The 17,388-nt window shown below is 53.1% G+C and overlaps 1 long non-coding RNA gene across 1 annotated transcript; it reads right to left on the reverse strand.

Annotated features, from left to right (window-relative positions):
• Window positions 1-8,064: 8,064 nt before the first annotated feature.
• On the reverse strand, window positions 8,065-10,392 carry LOC120404306. Its single transcript, XR_005597933.1, has 3 exons — window positions 10,245-10,392; window positions 8,744-8,867; window positions 8,065-8,116 (listed from the first exon to the last, which is right to left on the reverse strand). It is a non-coding gene; the product is annotated as an uncharacterized LOC120404306 (long non-coding RNA).
• Window positions 10,393-17,388: the final 6,996 nt, after the last annotated feature.

Below are 17,388 nucleotides of genomic sequence, written 5' to 3' on the forward strand. Positions count from 1 at the left end.
GGGAAGTGATTATTCCCCTCTATTGGGCACTGGTGAGGTCCACATCTGAGAATTGCGTCCAGTTTTGGAGGGCCCCCATACAAGAGAAAGGATGTGGACAAATCAGAGAGAGTCCAGCAGAGGGCAAGGAAAATGATCACCGGGGCTGGGGCACATGACTTGATAGCAGCCTTCACTACCTGCAGGGGGTTCCAAAGAGGATGGAGCTCGGCTGTTCCCAGTGGTGGCAGATGAGAGAACAAGGAGCAATGGTCCCAAGTTGCAGTGGGGAGGTTTAGGTTGGATATTAGGAAACACTATTTCACTAGGAGGGTGGTGAAGCACTGGAATGGGACACCTAGGGAGGTGGTGGAATCTCCATCCCCTTAGAGGTTTTTAAGGTCAGGCTTGACAAAGCCCTGGCTGGGGATGATTTAGTTGGGTTGGTCCTGCTTTGAGTAAGGGTTGGACTAGATAATTCTCCTGAGGTCTATTATTCTTTGAGGTGGAGTGGGCCATAGGCAGGTCTCTGGTCCCAGCTGGATGGGGTTAGTCACATCCTGGGTCTGTCCTTCCCCTGACTCCTAGGGTGTTAATTTCTGACTCCTGATAACTCTGGGTACAAATAACCCAGGAAGCACTGACTGTAGTTACCGGCGTGATATTGCTGATGTTGGTGACCCAGGAAGGCTCTCTCAGTTTGACTGTCCTTGAGGATCTGCACGATATTTCACACTGCTTCACCAGCATTTTGGCTGACTCCAGGAGTGGGAAACAGACAACAGGCAATATAAATCAGACCTTCAAGCTAGCAAATGGGAGTTTTGCAAGGAAGTTTAGAGAGGGTGTGTGAGAGATAAGTACATCTAACAAACATACTGTAAACTCAGGCCCAATAACCTGTTCCTCCCATCCTCCCCAAACTAAAACAAACAAACTAACCTCCCTGGAAGAGTAAAAATAAACCAGGGGTGAAGTGGCAGCAGCAGCGTGGGGCTCTCCAGTTGATTGCACTGAATGCAGCATGTGCGACACTTCAGCCCTGTGGGCAGGTAGCATATGTGGGCATTTGGCCCAAGGGAGCTTACTGGGGTCTCTGGAGACCAGGAGACCAGAGGGGCTGGAACTGGTGGAGCCAAGGAAGACAGTGAGGTACATAGAGGAGACTTTTAGGATGCAGTAGAGTAGTCCCACTCCCAGTCTGACAGCCTCTGTGCTGCTGAGGAGGGTGAAAGTTTCGGGAAGGAGAACATCGAGCTGGGGCAGAGGGAGACGATCCCATAGCTGGGACCCACCTTCCAGATGAAGTCATGATGTCCTCTCACACTGAGGCTACCCTCCTGAGGTGGGAATCCCACCACAAAGAGAAGCCAGGAAATAGTAATGGGGATTCAATCAATAGACACATAAACAGTTGGGTTTGTGATGACTGGGAGAACCGCATGGTAAATTGCCTGCCTGGTGCAAAGGTTGCAGCTATCACGAGACATCCAGACAGACTTATGCAGTGCTGTGGTATGTAACCTAGCGTTTAAATCGGCCTCTGTATGAGATAGCTAATGTGAGAGGAATTTTAAAAAGTCTCCAGATGTGATCCCTGGTAAGCCTGACTTCAGTACCAGGCAAATTGTTGAAACTATAGGAAAGAACAGAATTATCAGATGCGCCGGTGAACACAATTTGTTGAGGCAGAGCCAACATGCCTTTATAAAGGAAATCATGCCTCACCAGTCTACTAGAATTCTTTGAAGGGGTCAACAAGGATGTGGAGAAGGGTGATCCAATGAATATAGTGTACTTGGACTCTCAGGAAAGCCTTTGACAGGGTCCTCACCAAAGGCTCTTAACCTAAGGAAGCTGTCATGGGATAAGAGGAGGTTCTCTCATGAGTCAGTGGTTAAAAGATAGGAAGCAAAGGACAGGAATAAATGGCCAGTTTTCACAGTGGAGAGAGGTAAATAACGTGGTCCCCAAGGATCTGTGTTGAGACCAGTGTAGTTCAACATAGTCATAAATGATCCAGAAAAAGGGGTAACCAGTGAGGTGGCAAAATTTGCAGATGATACAAAATGATCAAGATAGTTAAATCCAAAGCAGCCTGCAAGAGCTACAAAGGGATCTAAAAATGAGGGACTGGGCAAGAAAATGGCAGATGAAATTCAATATTGATAAATGCAAAGTAATGCACATTGGAAATCATAATCCCAACTATACATACAAAATTATGGGGTTGAAATGACCACTCAAGAAAGAGATTTTGGAGTTATCGTAAATAGTTCTCTGAAAACATCCAGTCACCTGCAGCGGCAGTTAAAAAGCAAACAGAATGTTGGGAACCATTAGGAAAAGGATAGATAATAAAACAGAAAAATATCATAATGGTTCTATACAGTGGTGAGCTGGAGCCGTTTCACAGGTTCCCAAGAACCGGTTGCTAAAATTAGACCTCCGTGGAGAACCGGTTGTTAAAGGGCCAGGGGTGGCAAAGAACTCCGGTCCGTGGGCGGGACCATCCTGTTGCTCCCAGGATTCCCAGCTGGGGAGGCTGAGGTTCCCTGACCCTCCCCACTTCCCCAGCTGCAGCGTGGCCAGCTGCCGGCGCCAGCTGGGCAGCTCAGCTGAGCTCAGGAGTCGTCCTGCTGCCGCTTTTTGAGTAGCCCGGCAAGTGGGGTGGGAGAGGGGGCTGCTGCAAGCTCCAGGGCTAGCCAGAGGGGCGGGAAGGGAAGGGGCAAGTGGGGCACTGGCCCAGGCCCTGCAGGGGCCCCTGACCCCACGAGGATGTCTCCCCGGGCTCTCCCGCTTCCCACCCCGCAGAGCCGCAGCATGGCCAGCAGCTGTGCAGCTCAGCTGAGCCTGGGCTGCCGGCAAGGTAAGGGGACGGGGCTGCGAGCCCGGGGCTGCAGGGTGGGGCAAGTAGGAAATTTGCCCCGGCCCTCGGCCCCACGAGGATGTCTCCCGGCTCTCCCCGCTTCCCACCTCGCAGAGCCGCAGCATGGCCAGCAGCTGTGCAGCTCAGCTGAGCTCTGGGCTGCCAGCAAGGTAAGGGGCGGGGGCTGCGAGCTCCGGGGCGGCAAGTGGGGCAATTTGCCACGGCCCTGGCCCCACGAGGATGTCTCCTGGCCCCACGAGGATGTCTCCTCCCGGCCCCTGCAGAGCTTCAGCGTGGCCAGCAGCTGGGCAGCTCAGCTGAGCTCCTGAGTCGTCCTGCTGCTTTGAGATGCCGGCAAGGTAAGGCACGGGGAGACTACGAGCCCAGGGCTGCGGGGAGGGCAAGTGGGGCACTTGCCCCAGGCCCTGCAGGGGCCCCCAGACTCTCCTCTGCTTCCTCCCTTAAATCAGAACTTTCTATAGGGAACCGGTTGTTAAGATTTTGGCAGCTCATCACTGGTTCTATATAAATCTATGATGCGCCGAAACCTTGAATACTGCCTGCAGTTCTGGTCGCCCCATCTCAAAACAGATATACCAGAATTGTAAAAGGTGCAGAGAAGGGCAACAAAAATGATTAGGGGGATGGAACAGCTTCCATATGAGGAGAGATAAAAAAGATGGGGGACAAGGGTACACTTCAAACACTGTATCGCCGTAGCTGCACTGGCGCTGTAGCGTTTAAGTGAAGATGCTCCTATGCAAAGAAGCTCTTAATCCACCTCCCCGAGAGGCGCTGGCTAGGTGAGTGGGAGAGGTGCTCCTGCCGACAGGGGTGTGGATTTTTCACACCCCTGAGCAATATAGTTATAACAATATAGGTCTGTAGTAGAGACCTGGGACTATTTCGTTTAGACAAGAGATGACTAAGGGGGGATATGATAGAAGTCTATAAAATCATGACTGGTATGAAGAAAGTGACTAGGGAAGTGTTATTTACTCCTGCACATAACAGGAGAACTAGGGGTCACTTTATGAAATGAATAGGCAGCAAGTTAAAAACAAACAAAAGAAGGTATCTGTGCACACAATGCACAGGCAACCTGTGGAAATTGTTGCCGTGGGATGTTGTGAAGGCTAAAAGTATAATTGATTCAAGATAATCAGGGCATGTAACCCCATACTCTGCATGTCCCTAAACCTCTGACTACCAGAAACTGGGACTGCATGTCAGGGATGGATCACTCAGAATTTCCCTTCAGTTCATTCCCTCTGAAACATGAAGCACTGGCCACTATCTGAAGACACAATATTGGGCTAGATGAACCATTGGTCTGACTCAGTATGTCCATTCTTATGTGAGTTATGAAGAGTAGAATACGGATAGAGGAAGCTAAAGACATCGGGGGAAACTCCATGGCTTGCAGGACTAAGGAGGGTTTCTTTAAAAAAAGTGAATTAGGAACAAAAGAAATCGTAGCAGTGGTGTAGGCTCATTACTAGATGGAGACTGTTTAAAAGGTTGCAGAAAAGGTGGAAGTGTTCAATAAATATGTTTTTCATGTTGGAAACCCAATGTCAGTGTATTTAGGAAGGACAAGGGTCTCCAGTGCTCTTACATTTTAGCAGCTGCATGAAGGAGAAGAGGTGGTGAAGTCCCTCCACAGCCGATTGCCAGATCTCCTGCTCCTGCTCCACACAGCACAGAGTGAGACACCCCACCAGCTGGCCCAGGACTCTGAACTCTCCACTTCCTGACGGAGAGAAGGAGCAAAGGGAGTCACTCGCCCCTGCAGACCTAGCGCAGTGAGTCCCCCTGGCATTGCCCTAGCAGTGGGTTAGAACAGGGGGAGGCAGAGGCCACCGCAGAGAGACTGGGGACAATGAGAGCAGGAGGAGCTGTGGGGCCCATCACCAGGGGCTGAGGAAAGCTCAGCAGGGACGGAGAAATCTGGGCAGCAAAGTCAGCAAACGTTACCCCCGAGTGGGGACCCAGGTAACGAATGAACTAACGTCCAGTCTCCATCTCAAGGGCAAGTTCCTAATCCCAGCCCCTTCTCCCATCCCCCTCCCTTCTTTGACCTCAGGCCCAGGAGCTTGGAGTCACCTTTGGACTCCTCTGCTCTGCCTCCTGCCTCTCTCACTCCATCCTGGAGCTCCCAGAGCCCTCCCTTCCGCGCCGCCCCAGCCTGCCTGCTCTCTCCTGCCGGCTCTCTCCTGCAGCCTTGTCCTCTCGTCTCCCTCCTGCAGCCCCTGCACTGGCTCCCTGCTCTTCCCCACCTGGCACCAAGCCTTGCCTCCTCTCCCGGGGTCTGCACAGCCTCCCACTCCCACTCCCCAGTTCTCTGGCGCCTTTGGCCCCGCCCATCCCTTTCACTGTGTCCCTCCCACCTCCCTCCTTCTGTTCTGCTGCCCCAGCCTCTGGGGGCACATCATCCGAGCGCCCTGTCCAGCTGCCGGAAGGGAGGCCCTTCCATAGGGGATGGAGCATCTGGAGCAGCTCAATGGCCCTGAGCATGCAGAGCAAGGGGCGTTCATCTGGCAGCCTGGCAGAAGCTGATGCCAAGGCATCCCACAGGCGTCTGACAAAGGGGGTGAACAGACACCTGTTCGGAGGCTGCTGTCAGGCAATCCTGTGTAAATGCATTGACCCTGCAGAGCAGACTTTGGTGCTAGGGGAACAGCGGGAGAGTCCTTGGAGACAGAATGATGGAACTCGACCCAAAGCCCACTGGAGTCAGAGGAAAGACCCATCGACATCAGGGCTCGTTAGATTGGACTCTACTGAGGATCTTGCAGAGTCACTATTCTAGGCCTGCATTTTCCATGCCAGGGCATGCTGCACCGCAAGGCTGTTCAGTGTAGTTAGGAGGTGGCCAGGGTCACAGGCTGCTCACCTGGAATTTGCACTGAGACCCCATGAATTCCATCAGCCACCTGATCCTTCCCACTGCCCTCAGCCGCTCATGTACCTCCCTGGATGTGGTCCAGGAGCAGGACCTGAGAGAAACAAATTGGGACAAATTGCTAAGGAGAAGTACCAAAAATAGTCCAAGCACATAGGAGAAAATCAGCAAGGCAAAGGCAAAAATGAGTTCTAACTGTCAAGGGACATAAAAGACAATCAGAAGCAGCTCTATAAATGCATTAGGAGCAAGAGAAAGACAAAGGAAAGTGTGGGGCTACTACTCAGCAGGAAGGAGAGCAAAGAATGGATGACACAGACAAAGCCAAGGTGTTTAATGCCTTTTTTGCTTTAGTTTTCACTAAAAAGGTTAATGACGACTAGATGCTTAACACAATATTAACAACAAGGGGGCAGGAATACAGGCTAGACTAGGGAGAGAACAGGTAAAAGACAATTGAGGTCAGTTAGATGTATTCAAGTTGGCAGAGCCTCATGATATTCACCCTAGATGGAGCTAGGCAAAGAAATCGCTGAACCTTTAGGAGGGTTGAGGTCCCAAAGGACTGGAGAAGGGCAGACACAGACCCTGTCTTCCGAACGGGGACCACGGAGGCCCTAAGGAATTATAGACCTGTCAGCCTAACTTTGGTACCCAGAAAGATACTGAACAAGTTATTAAACAGTTTGTAAGAATCTAGAGGAGATAATAGGGTAATAACAAATAGCACCATGCCAAACCAATCTAATTTCCTTCTTTGACAGGGTTACTTGCCTAGTGGATGGAGGCAGGCAGTATATGATGATGTATATGAAGTTTAGTAAGGCTTTTGACACAGTCCCACAAGACATTCTCCTAAGCAAACTAAGCCAGTCTGATCCAGATGAGATTACTATAAGGTGGGCGCCCAACTGATGGAAAGATCGACTAAAGAGGAGTTATCACTGACTCGCTGGCAAAGTGGGAGGGTGTCTCAAGTGAGGTCCCCCAGGGGTGTGCCTGGTCCAGTACTAATCAATATTTTCATTAAGAACTTGGTTAACGGAAAAGAGAGGATGCTTGTAAAGTTTGCGGATGACACCAAGCTGGGAGCGGTTTCAAGCACTTTGGAGGACAGATTAGAATTCAAAATCAGCTTGCTAAATTGGAGAGTTGGTTTGAAGTCAACAAGATAAAATTCAGTCAAAACAAATGTGACGTAACACACTTAGGAAGGAAAAATGCATAAAAACAAAGTGGGGATAACTGCCAGGTGGCAGTACTGCAGAAAAGGATCTGGGGCTTATCATGGATCTCACACTGAATATGAATCAACAGTGTGATGCTGTTGTGAAAAAGGGAAATGCCATTCTGAATTGTGTTAGCTTGGAGCTCTGTGTCCAGTTGCAGGCACCACGCTTTAAGAAAGATGTGAACAAACTGGGGCCAGTCCAGAGGACAGCGACAAAAATGATCAGCAGTTTAGAAAACCTGACCTGTGAAGAAAGGTTGAAGGAATTGGGCATGTTTCATCTTGAGAAGACGGAGGGGGCACCTGTAACAGTCTTCAAATACGTTAAGGGCTGTTATACAGAGGATGGTGACAAATTGTTCTCCATGTCCCCTGGAGGTAGGACAAGAAGTAATGAGCTTAATCTGCAGCAAGGGAGATTTAAGTTAAATATTAGGAAAAAGTCTAAGGGTGGCTAAGCACTGGGACAGCTGACCTAGGAAGTGGTGGACTCCCATCATGGAGGTTTTAAAAACAGGCTGGACAAACACTCAACAGGGACAGTCTAGGAATGCTTGGCCCTACCTCAGTGCAGGGGGTGGAGTAGATGACCTCTTGAGATCCCTTCCAGCCCTGCACTTCTGTGATTCCCTCTTCCCAGGTTCTGGGATCGAGGAGACCGAATCTCTGTTAAGGACATTTCTCTTTTGGGAGCACAAACCACCCACAGAATCTACTTCCTGTGGCCCCAGAACTAGAATGTTGGGGAATCTAGCTCGGGCTTTGGCCAGGTTGGTGGGGCCCATGGTGAACACAAAGGAATGCCAGGTTCACATGAGGGCTCAGTGGAGAACACAGCAGATCCCGCCCACGCCCTCCACCCCCACCCCATACAGACTTTTCAGATATAGTGGGGCACTTGGCCCTCCAGCCCAAGAACCTTTAGAGAACGTACTCTGAGGAGCCAAGGCACGGGGTGTCCCATGCTTGGGATTAAACAGAGCCTTGGTCCCTGAGCCCCACCCCAGCTACAGGACTAGTCCCCGTCCTGCCCCACGCCTCCAGACCTTCAAGATGATTTGCAGCACCAGAAGGTTGGGCTCTGATCCTCGCACACCAAGGCCTTCAGCATCTCATCCATGGTTTTCAAAGTCTGCATGCAGAGCAGAGGAGAAACCAGAGCAAGTGGAGTTACCCAGCCAGGTGATGAACCAATGCCCTGGCGTGTGACACCCCCCAGGTCATAGCAGCCCCTGGTATTACAGCTCACCCACTCACTTGTATCCGCAGGGGACCTACTACAAACTCCTCTTGGCAACAGGGCCCCACCTGTCTTTGCTCTCCCAAAAGCCCACTGCACACAGTCTATCCCACTGGGAGAGTCAGACAGGACTCCACATTTGGAGGGCAGATTTCCAGCCAAGTTTCGGCTCCCCTGGCCTATGTGCACCTGAAGCAGCCGATCTCAGGCCTGTGCCCCCAGCCACGCATGGGGGATGAATGTGCTTGTGAAGGGAGTGTCTGTTCCCCACTAATTGTCAGTGCATGTGAAGGATAAATGCCTACTACTGCTACCCTAGGAGGGAGTTACTCCTTTATCTGGGCCTGTGCTTTGGGGCCTGTGCTTTGGTGCTGCAGGTCCTGAGCTGAAGTCCTGTCGGGGAGCTGTGATCATTACACTCTTATGCCAGTGCCAGGTAACCCAGGGGACAGTACACGAGCGAGTGGCAGGATTCCCACTCAGTTTGGGACAGCTCAACATGGCCGGTTTGGGGCTTACTTTGGTGTAGAGAGCAGCCTCCACCTCCTCCATGGTGTGTGCTGGAGGCAGGGAGAAGATGCTGGAGAAGCAGGTGGCGAGCAGGCTGGGTTGTGTCAGGATCCGCACCGGTAGCTTCATTTTGCTAAGAGAAGAGACACATGCGGATTTGGGGTCTGAGGCAGGACTGATGTGCTAATATTGCCTCAGGCTCCCAGGACATGGAAACACCTGGGGCTCCAGCTGGCGGGTGGCAGATGAGAACAGGCCAGGGGGTGGTGGAAGGAGTTGGTGCTGCCTTCTCCCATACCAGCAGGCAGGGACTTAGTGTAGCCTGCAGCTGTCTGCTGTGACCCCACCAGCACTCACCGGCTGGGGCAGAGATCGCTGCGCTTCACCGAGAAACAACATCCTGCAAATGGCATGGACGGGAGACTAGAGCCTGCTGGCACCAAAGCGCCTCTGAACCCAGTGGCCACAGTGCAGAGGAGCCTGCCAGTCCTGCCCCGCTGGGCGCAAGAGACCCTCCCACCACAGCCGTCTGCACTGCGGCTGCACAGTCCAGGCCAGCACCGAGATGCTGCATCAACCCGCAGCCGGGCAGAACCGAAGCAGAGATCTAAGCCCTGCCCCTGCCCATTGCTCTCAGCCTGCTGGACAGGGCACACAGCTGTGTGCAGGGGGGCAGGAAGGTGGGGACAGCCCAGACAGCATTAACCTCTTCACCCCCACTGCCAGAGCATGGCCCCAGCACATGCAATGAGGTGCCAGGTGACTACTTGAGCTGCCCCTGCAGCCGCGCCCCTCGTGGCAGGCGGCATCCAGTGAGTAACAGCTACGCCCACTGCTGACGCAAATCCTCCCCTCTCACCCCGCAGAGACGCGATCATGGCCAATGCCGCCTGCCCCATTGTCAGGAAGCCAGTGTGCAGTGGGGAGAGCTGCTCCAGCTCCTGCCCCGCCTCCTCTTCCCATTCCTGGGGAACCTATCGAGCCAACAGCGAGAGCCCAGCTCCAGCCCGCAGCATCCATCACCTTCCAAACGCCTGATGGACAGGGGAAGCTCAGAGCAGGGCGCTAGTGGCACTGAGAGAGAGCCCCCCATGGCACAGGCAGTGCCAAGTGCCAGGGCTCAGCCTGCCCAGCCTCTCAGCCACTGGGAGTCGCTGAGCTGCCAGTGTGACGCAGCTGGCACAGCTGGCACCGACTCCAGTCGCTCCGCTCCAGCAGCACCTAACTGCCTCTCTCCCAGAGGACTGGTCCTGCCTCCCACGCCCCCTCCACCATATCTTCATAAGGCCACGTGGAGAGGTCACCAGGCACCGAAGGATCCTCCACCACCTACCCACTGGTGCCAGTCCACATGCACCAGCACCATCATCTGGTGCCACATTTCCTGGGGGAATCAGAAGATGGGGGAGGAGCAGAGGGGGAAATGCCCTGGAAAACTGGCCATGCCAAGAGGCTGGCGTGTCTGGCTGCACGTAGCACTGGCTGGGGCTGGGCCGGGCAGGCTGGGTACCTCAGCTTCATGATGGCGAGCATAGCTTGCTGACGCATCACGCCGGTCAGGGAGTCGACGGACTCGTGATCAATCAGCTCCTGAGGAGACAATGTGGGGAAATGCCAGCTGGGCTCCAAGCTCCTGCAAGGCTCCGACAGGGGATCAAAGCGCAGGGCCTGCAACACGTGGGCTCGGCAGCCAGGTCGTCCTACTGCAGGCTTGATGGTGCAGGGCTCCAGCCGGGAGCGCAGTGCAGGGCCTGTGCTCAGTGTCCCAGTGTCACGCGCCAGTGCTCTGCAAAGGCTCCATCAGCATTAGCACCCAAGGACTCCACCTGAGATCAGGCCCCCTTGTGCCCGGTGCTGCACACACACAGTGAGAGCCAGTCCCTGCCCCAGAGAGCTCACGAGCTAACTAGACGAGACAAGGCATGGGAGGGAAATTGAGGCACAGAGGGGGAAGTGACTTGCCCAAGGTCTTACTGCAGAACTGGGAGTAGAACCCCGGTGTGTTGAGCCCCAGCCCACTGGACCACCCACCAGCCCACGCTGTCCCACATTCAGAGAAGGGAGGTTAGCTCTGGAAAGCTTTCTGCAGCGCTGGAGAGCAAAGACTTTCCAAATCTACGGAGCAGATTTGTTGCTAGTTCCCTAGTGGGCACTGACTGCGGAGTGTTGGGGCTCTGGGCAGGGAGACTGGCGCACACAGAGCGACCCGGTGACTTGGGAAGCTGGGTGCAAGGGAACAATCTACGTTTCAATACAGTTATATGTTTAGGAACAAAGACGGCAGGTCACACCCACAGCATGGGGGGTCCTAACCTGGGAAGCGGTGACTCTGGAAAAGACTTGGCAGTCATGGTAATCAGCTGCCCATGAGCGCCCAGTGCGAAGTTAGCCAAAGGGCTAATGCCATCCCAGGATGTACAAACAGGGCAATCTCCAGTTGTTAGAGAGGTTATTTTCCTCTGTATTTGGCACTGGTGCGACTGCTGCTGGGATCCTGTGTCCAGGTCCGGTGCCCACAATTCAAGGAGAATGTTGATAAATTGGAGGGGGGTTAGAGAACAGCCCCAAGAGTGACTGAAGGACTGGGAAACATGCCTGATAGTGAGAGACTCAAGGAGCTCAATCAGTTCAGCTTAACAAAGAGAAAGTTACAGGGTGACTTGATGACAGTCTGTAAGTACCTACAGGGGAAGCAAATACTGAATAATGGGCTCTTCAGTCTGACTCGATCCAATGATTGGCAGTTGAAGTTCGACAAATCTGCAAAGATTTCCAGGACAATCACTAAACCCGCCAAGTAACACAGCCCCAGTGTGTGTTTTACTCACCTTTATCTTCCACTAGCAGGGCTTTGTTCATAAAAGCAGGCAGGCTTCTGAGGGTGCTGATGGAATCCAAGAACTTGAGTTTCTTGGCCTCGTCCTACGCCCGCAGAGATTAGACACAAACAGGAAGGTTAGCGTGGAAAGGAGCTGCCAGTGGAGAGATGTCAGAAAGCTTCCCCAGTGCTGCTCAGTCTTTGATATGCCAAATGGCAGAAGGCCATTCATCCGGCAACAGGAGTGACTATCGGGGGAGGGCCGGGCAGCTCTGTATGAAACCGACCAGAGAGGAGCAGATCTCACGGGTAGGTGTCCAGAGAGGAACTGCAACATGGCAGCTAAGCAGCCAGACAGTGTTAGCAGGGGCTTGACAGAGTGGGAGGAACATCTGGGTGGGATACCCTGACACCCCAATATTCACCACTGTCATGTCATTAGGATATGTTTTGTACAAAGTACATATTGTAAGGTATTGTAAAAGTCTTTATCTGCTAGACATTAATGTCTCATTGGATTGTATGTGCTATCGCTGTATGTGCAGTTATGAAGTTCAGCTATGTATGTGTTCCTGAAACACGTTGTGAGGTTCAAAACAACCTTTCAGGTACAACAGTAAAAATGCCAAACAATGGCTTCTTGAGGAAATGCACACAAACAGCATAGAAACCTCTTCGAGATAACGCTACACAGTGGGAACTGTTGGACCCAGGTCGCAGCAAAAGAGTTTTCCAGCAGGTGGGAAGAGGAGATAAAAGGGGAACAATGACATCGGGGGGACCTCACGCTCCCTGCAATAAGACACCTGGAAACACCTGAGGGACAAAGATTGAACTATGAGAAGTGATGGTCTCAGGCTGGAGAGAGATTCCTAACCTGTGTAAGAAAACCTGGGAAATCCAAGCTGCACAGCAAAGAATCTTAAGAATCTGCCAGCCTGAGAATTTGCTAGTGTAGATCCTATCTATCTAGTGTGGAAAGCTTAGTTTGTATGTTGTGTTTATTTACTAAGGTAATCTGTCTTGTTCTGTTTGCTATCTCTTAGAACCACTTAAAATCTACCTCTTGTAGTTAAGAATCTTATTTCTTGTTTGTACCATAACCCAGTTTGTACAATTAGTAACTGGGGGGAGGGGCAAAGAGTTGGGCATGCCTCTCGCCACATCAAGGAGGAGGCAAATTTCATAAAACCTTTGGGTCTGTACTCCAAAGGAGGTGGGCACCAGAGTACTGGGACAAGCCCTTCAGCTGAGTCTTCCCAGAGCTGATCTCAGGGTCTGTGTCTTTCTGCAGCTGGGCATGGCCCTGCCTGAGTGTATGGCTGAAAGTGGCTTGTGAGCCGAGCCCAGGGCCGCCCAGAGGATTCGGGGGGCTGGGGCAAAGCAATTTCAGGAGCCCTTCCATAAAAAAATAGTTGCAATACTATAGTGTCATGTATTTGGAAATGTAAAAATAACCAGTGAAATACATTCAAAAAATTTTTAATAATTTGAAAATACACCTCTACCTCGATATAACGCTGTCCTGTGGAGCCAAAAGTCTTACCGCATTATAGGTGAAACCGTATTATATCGAACTTGCTTTGATCCACTGGAGTGCAGCCCCACCCCGCAGAGCACTGCTTTACCGCTACATCCGAATTCGTGTTATATTGGGTAGTGTTATATCGGGTAGAGGTATACACGAAATACATGATTTTAAAACATTCAATGCTTTAATGTGTGTGTCATAACTATAAAGGGAAGGGAACTGCCCTCCTGTGTACAATACTATAAAATCCTCCTCGGCAGAGACACTAAAATCCTTTTACCTGTAAAGGGTTAAGAAGCTCAGGTAACCTGGCTGACACCTGACCCAAAGGACCAATAAGGAGACAAGATACTTTCAAATCTTGGCGGGAGAAGGCTTTGTTTGTGCCCTTTGTTTTGGTGGTGTTCGCTCTTTGGACTAAGAGGGACCGGACATCAATCCAGGTTCTCCAAATCTTTCTGAACAAGTCTTGCATATTTCAAACTTGTAAGTAACAGCAAGGCGTGTTAGTTTTATCTTTGTTTCCTCAACTTGTAAATGTTCCTTTTGCTAAGAAGATTTACCTCTGTTTGCTGTAACTTTGAACCTAAGGCTAGAGGGGGTTCCTCTGGGCTCTTTGAATCTGATTACCCTGTAAAGTTATTTTCCATCCTGATTTTACAGAGATGATTTTTACCTTTCTTTCTTTAATTAAAAGCCTTCTTTTTAAGAACCTGATTGATTTTTCCTTGTTTTAAGATCCAAGGGGATTGGATCTGGACTCACCAGGAATTGGTGGGGGAAAGGAGGGGGGATGGTTAAATTCTCCTTGTGTTAAGATCCAAGGTTGGATCGGTGTTCACCAGGACTTGGTGAAGAAGTCTCTCAAGACTATCTAGGGAAGGGAGTTAGTATTTAGGAGTGGTGGCAGCAAAACCAGATCTAAGCTGGTAGTTAAGCTTAGAGGTGTTCATGAAGGTCCCCACATCTGTACCCTAAAGTTCAGAGTGGGAAGGAACCTTGACAGTATGTATACATTTGCAATTACATAATGGGCTGTCGCTGGGTGATGGTGATGGTTGGTGCCAATGGGCCGGCGCTGCCTGGGGGTGGCGCTGCTGTTGCCCAGGGCTGGGTGGGGAGCTGGGCTCAGGGCTGGGGGGGCCTGTCAGGAGGGTGTCCAGCTCAGAGGGGCTTACCATGCTGCTTACTCCCACCTCCCCACTCTCCCAGAGCCTCAAAGCGCGCGTCCAGGAGCTTCCTGGCCCCTGGACAGCACTGCAGCAGCCTGGCTCCATTGGGACCTGAGCTCACAGCCCCGCCCCTACCATGTGGTTCTGAGCAGGAGGTGCTCAGGCCATGCCTCCTTACCACGCAGCTCTGAGTGGGAGGAGCTCAGCCCCGCCCCCTTACCAGGCAGCTCAAGCAGGAGGTGCTCAGACCATGCCCTCACCATGCAGCTCAAGCAGGAGGTGCTCAGGCCCGCCCCTACCATGCGGCTCTGAGCAGGAGGTGCTCAGGCCCCGCCCCCTTACCATGCAGCTCAAGCAGGAGGTGCTCAGGCCATGCCTCCTTACCATGCGGCTCTGAGCAGGAGGTGCTCAGGCCCCGCCCCCTTACCATGCAGCTCAAGCAGGAGGTGCTCAGGCCATGCCTCCTTACCATGCAGCTCAAGCGGGAGGCGCTCTGGCCCCGCCCCCTTACCACGTGGCTCCAAGTGGGAGGAGCTCAGGCCCCGCCCAAGCCACGCTGCTTTAGCTCTGTCCAGGGCCACTCCTGGAGGCGGTGCGCTGAGGCGCCGGGGGATGGGGGCAGGTGGAGGAGCCTCCGGCATTCGTGGGGGCCTCTCGTGGCCCGGGGCCTGGTGCAAATTGCCCCACTTTTCCCCCCCTCTGGGTGGCCCTGCCCAAGCCCAGCAAGACAAGGTAAAGGGGGCCCAGGCTGGCAGAACAGGCGGGCTCAGTAGTATCCCGATACATCAGGTGGCACCTCAAAGGGGCTGGAAATTGAAAGTAGACAAATTCAAACTGGAAATGTACGTTTTTAACTGAGAAAGTAATAGACCATTGGAACAACTGAGCAAGTGGCATGGTGGGTGACCTTTTGTAACTCAAGACAGGTGATTTTTAAGATGCTTTAGTTTAAACAGGAATTATTCGGGGGCTGGTCTCTGGCCTGTGTTATACAGGAGGTCACAGTGGTCCCATCTGGCCTTAGAATCCATGCGTCTCCCGGACAAGGGCGGATGGTGCATGTGGACAGGGCACTAGCTGACAGGTCAGAGGAGGGCTCTTAGTACCTGTTCATTGCTCGTGAGAAAGGCTTCGATGTAATCCAGAGCCTCTTTCTCCTCCGAGTCTAGCCTCATCAAGCAGGCGTTACAGTAGGCTGGTGAATCTGATCAAAGACAGAGCGGTGGTAATACCTGGGTCTACCAAGCTGCAGGCTGGGTGACAGAGATCTTAGAGAAAACCCTTACCCCTCACTTCCGCCCCAGCAGGGGAGCAGCCCCGATGCACAGCAGGGTCTGGCACAGCGATTCCTGGATTCCTCACCTCTTTGCTGCCCAGCCCAGCAAAGATCCAGTCAGAGCCCTGGTTCCCAACAGCCACCCCACTTCCCCGCCCAGCATGCAGGCTCAGTCTGGGGATTTGGAGAGTGTCACATCTGGAAGGAGGGATGATGTCAGGCCATGAGTGGTGTCCCAACTCTCCAGGCCATTGCTGGAGGGGGCAGAGGGACTGGCAGTGAATTGGTCTGGTCCTCGTGTAGGAGAGGGAACAGTTGCCCAGTCTGTGTGAGAGATGGGGACCCAGAGCCTGCCCGTTCTGCTTGTTCTGACTGCCTCTCCTGCCACCAACAGCCAGCCAGAGCCATCGGGTGTAACCTGGGCAGGCACTGGGCTCCCATCGTCAACACTCCCCCCCAAATGCCCTGTGCTGGGACATGCAACAAAGGAGCCAGCAGATGGGGCTGCAACACCAGGGGGCATCTTATGCTCTGGCCGGTGCCCTGAAATCCTAGGCTTTAACAACCCACCCTGCACCAAGCAGCCCCTTCGACGGGTGGAAAATATCTTCCAACCCTGCAGCGTGACAGATAAGGGTGGGCGATTCAGTCAGTCTCCACCCCATGCTTCGGCTGCCGTTTCTAATGCCCCAATCAGCTCTAGAGGCTGCAGCTGCTGCCAGCAGGAGGGGCCATTCCCCCCTGCCGGGGTTTTCCTGTCTCTCCATCTCATGGCAGCTCAGAGCAATACAAGGTCTATGGAGTCTTCTCCCCCCAGTGACACCCTAGTCCTGCCACCCAACCCCCAGAGGGGCCAAGCCCCACCGCAATGCAGGGCCATGGCCCCGGCCATTTCTGCAGCCCCCTCCGCCCACGCAGGAGGTACCCACTCACCGGCATGGAAGGGCTGAGGCACACACAGCTCCTGCTTCTGCTGTGGGCTCTTTTGCCAACTCTTCCATTGGGGAGGTTTCGTCTCCTCCCAGGCACCGATGGGCTTTGAGGGGTCCTTGGGGGCTTCTTCAGCCATCCTGCAAGAAGCCAGGACAAGGCATTGCTTGTGAGTGACGAGAGGTGACTGCCCCGTTCAGCATCAGGGCCAGCCCAATTATTTCTGTTCCACCAGCGCCTACAGATGCCAGCTGAGATCAGGGCCCTGTTGCACCAGGTGCTGCAGACAATCGCTGGGCTGTAGGGCTCAGACTCTAACTAGCCAAGGCAGCCAGCAGAGAAACAAGTGAAGGGATGTGCTCAAAGTCACCCAGCCAGTCAGCAGGACAGGCAGGATTAGAACCCAGGTCTCCTTATGCCCAGCCAGCCAGCACCCCATCCCGCAGGCCAAACGGCCTCCCTGGGTCACTCCCACCTCTCCTTCTGCTGGTTCACAAGCTGCACAGCAGACAGGCTGGATCCAGCCACTCAGGATTCTTCCTGCCCAGGGAAATTACCCTAATCCCTTCCCCCAGGAATATTGGGGCCATGGCAGTTCCCAGGTGGGCGAGGCCAGGGGGTGGGGCCGCTGGGGCGGGCTCGTGAGCCGCAGGAGTTGCTCACACACCCGCGTGAAAGGGCAGGAGCAGACGGTGGAGAGCAGCAGAGAGGCTGGTACCTTCTCTTCCAACGTGCCCAACCTCAATTGCTTTTATCCTGACCACCCCTGCAGGGCAGGGCCTGGCTGCTACCCCACTGAACAGACAGGGAACTGTGGCACAGAGGAATAAGGGACTTGCCCAAGGCTACGAGACTATCTCTGGCAGAGCTGGGAAATGGCCATGGGTCTCCTGGGTCCCAGGCTGGCACCTTCTCTTCCAACCTCCT

This window comes from Mauremys reevesii, linkage group 4 (genome assembly GCF_016161935.1).
Source record: "Mauremys reevesii isolate NIE-2019 linkage group 4, ASM1616193v1, whole genome shotgun sequence".
Taxonomy (NCBI): Eukaryota; Metazoa; Chordata; order Testudines; family Geoemydidae; genus Mauremys; species Mauremys reevesii.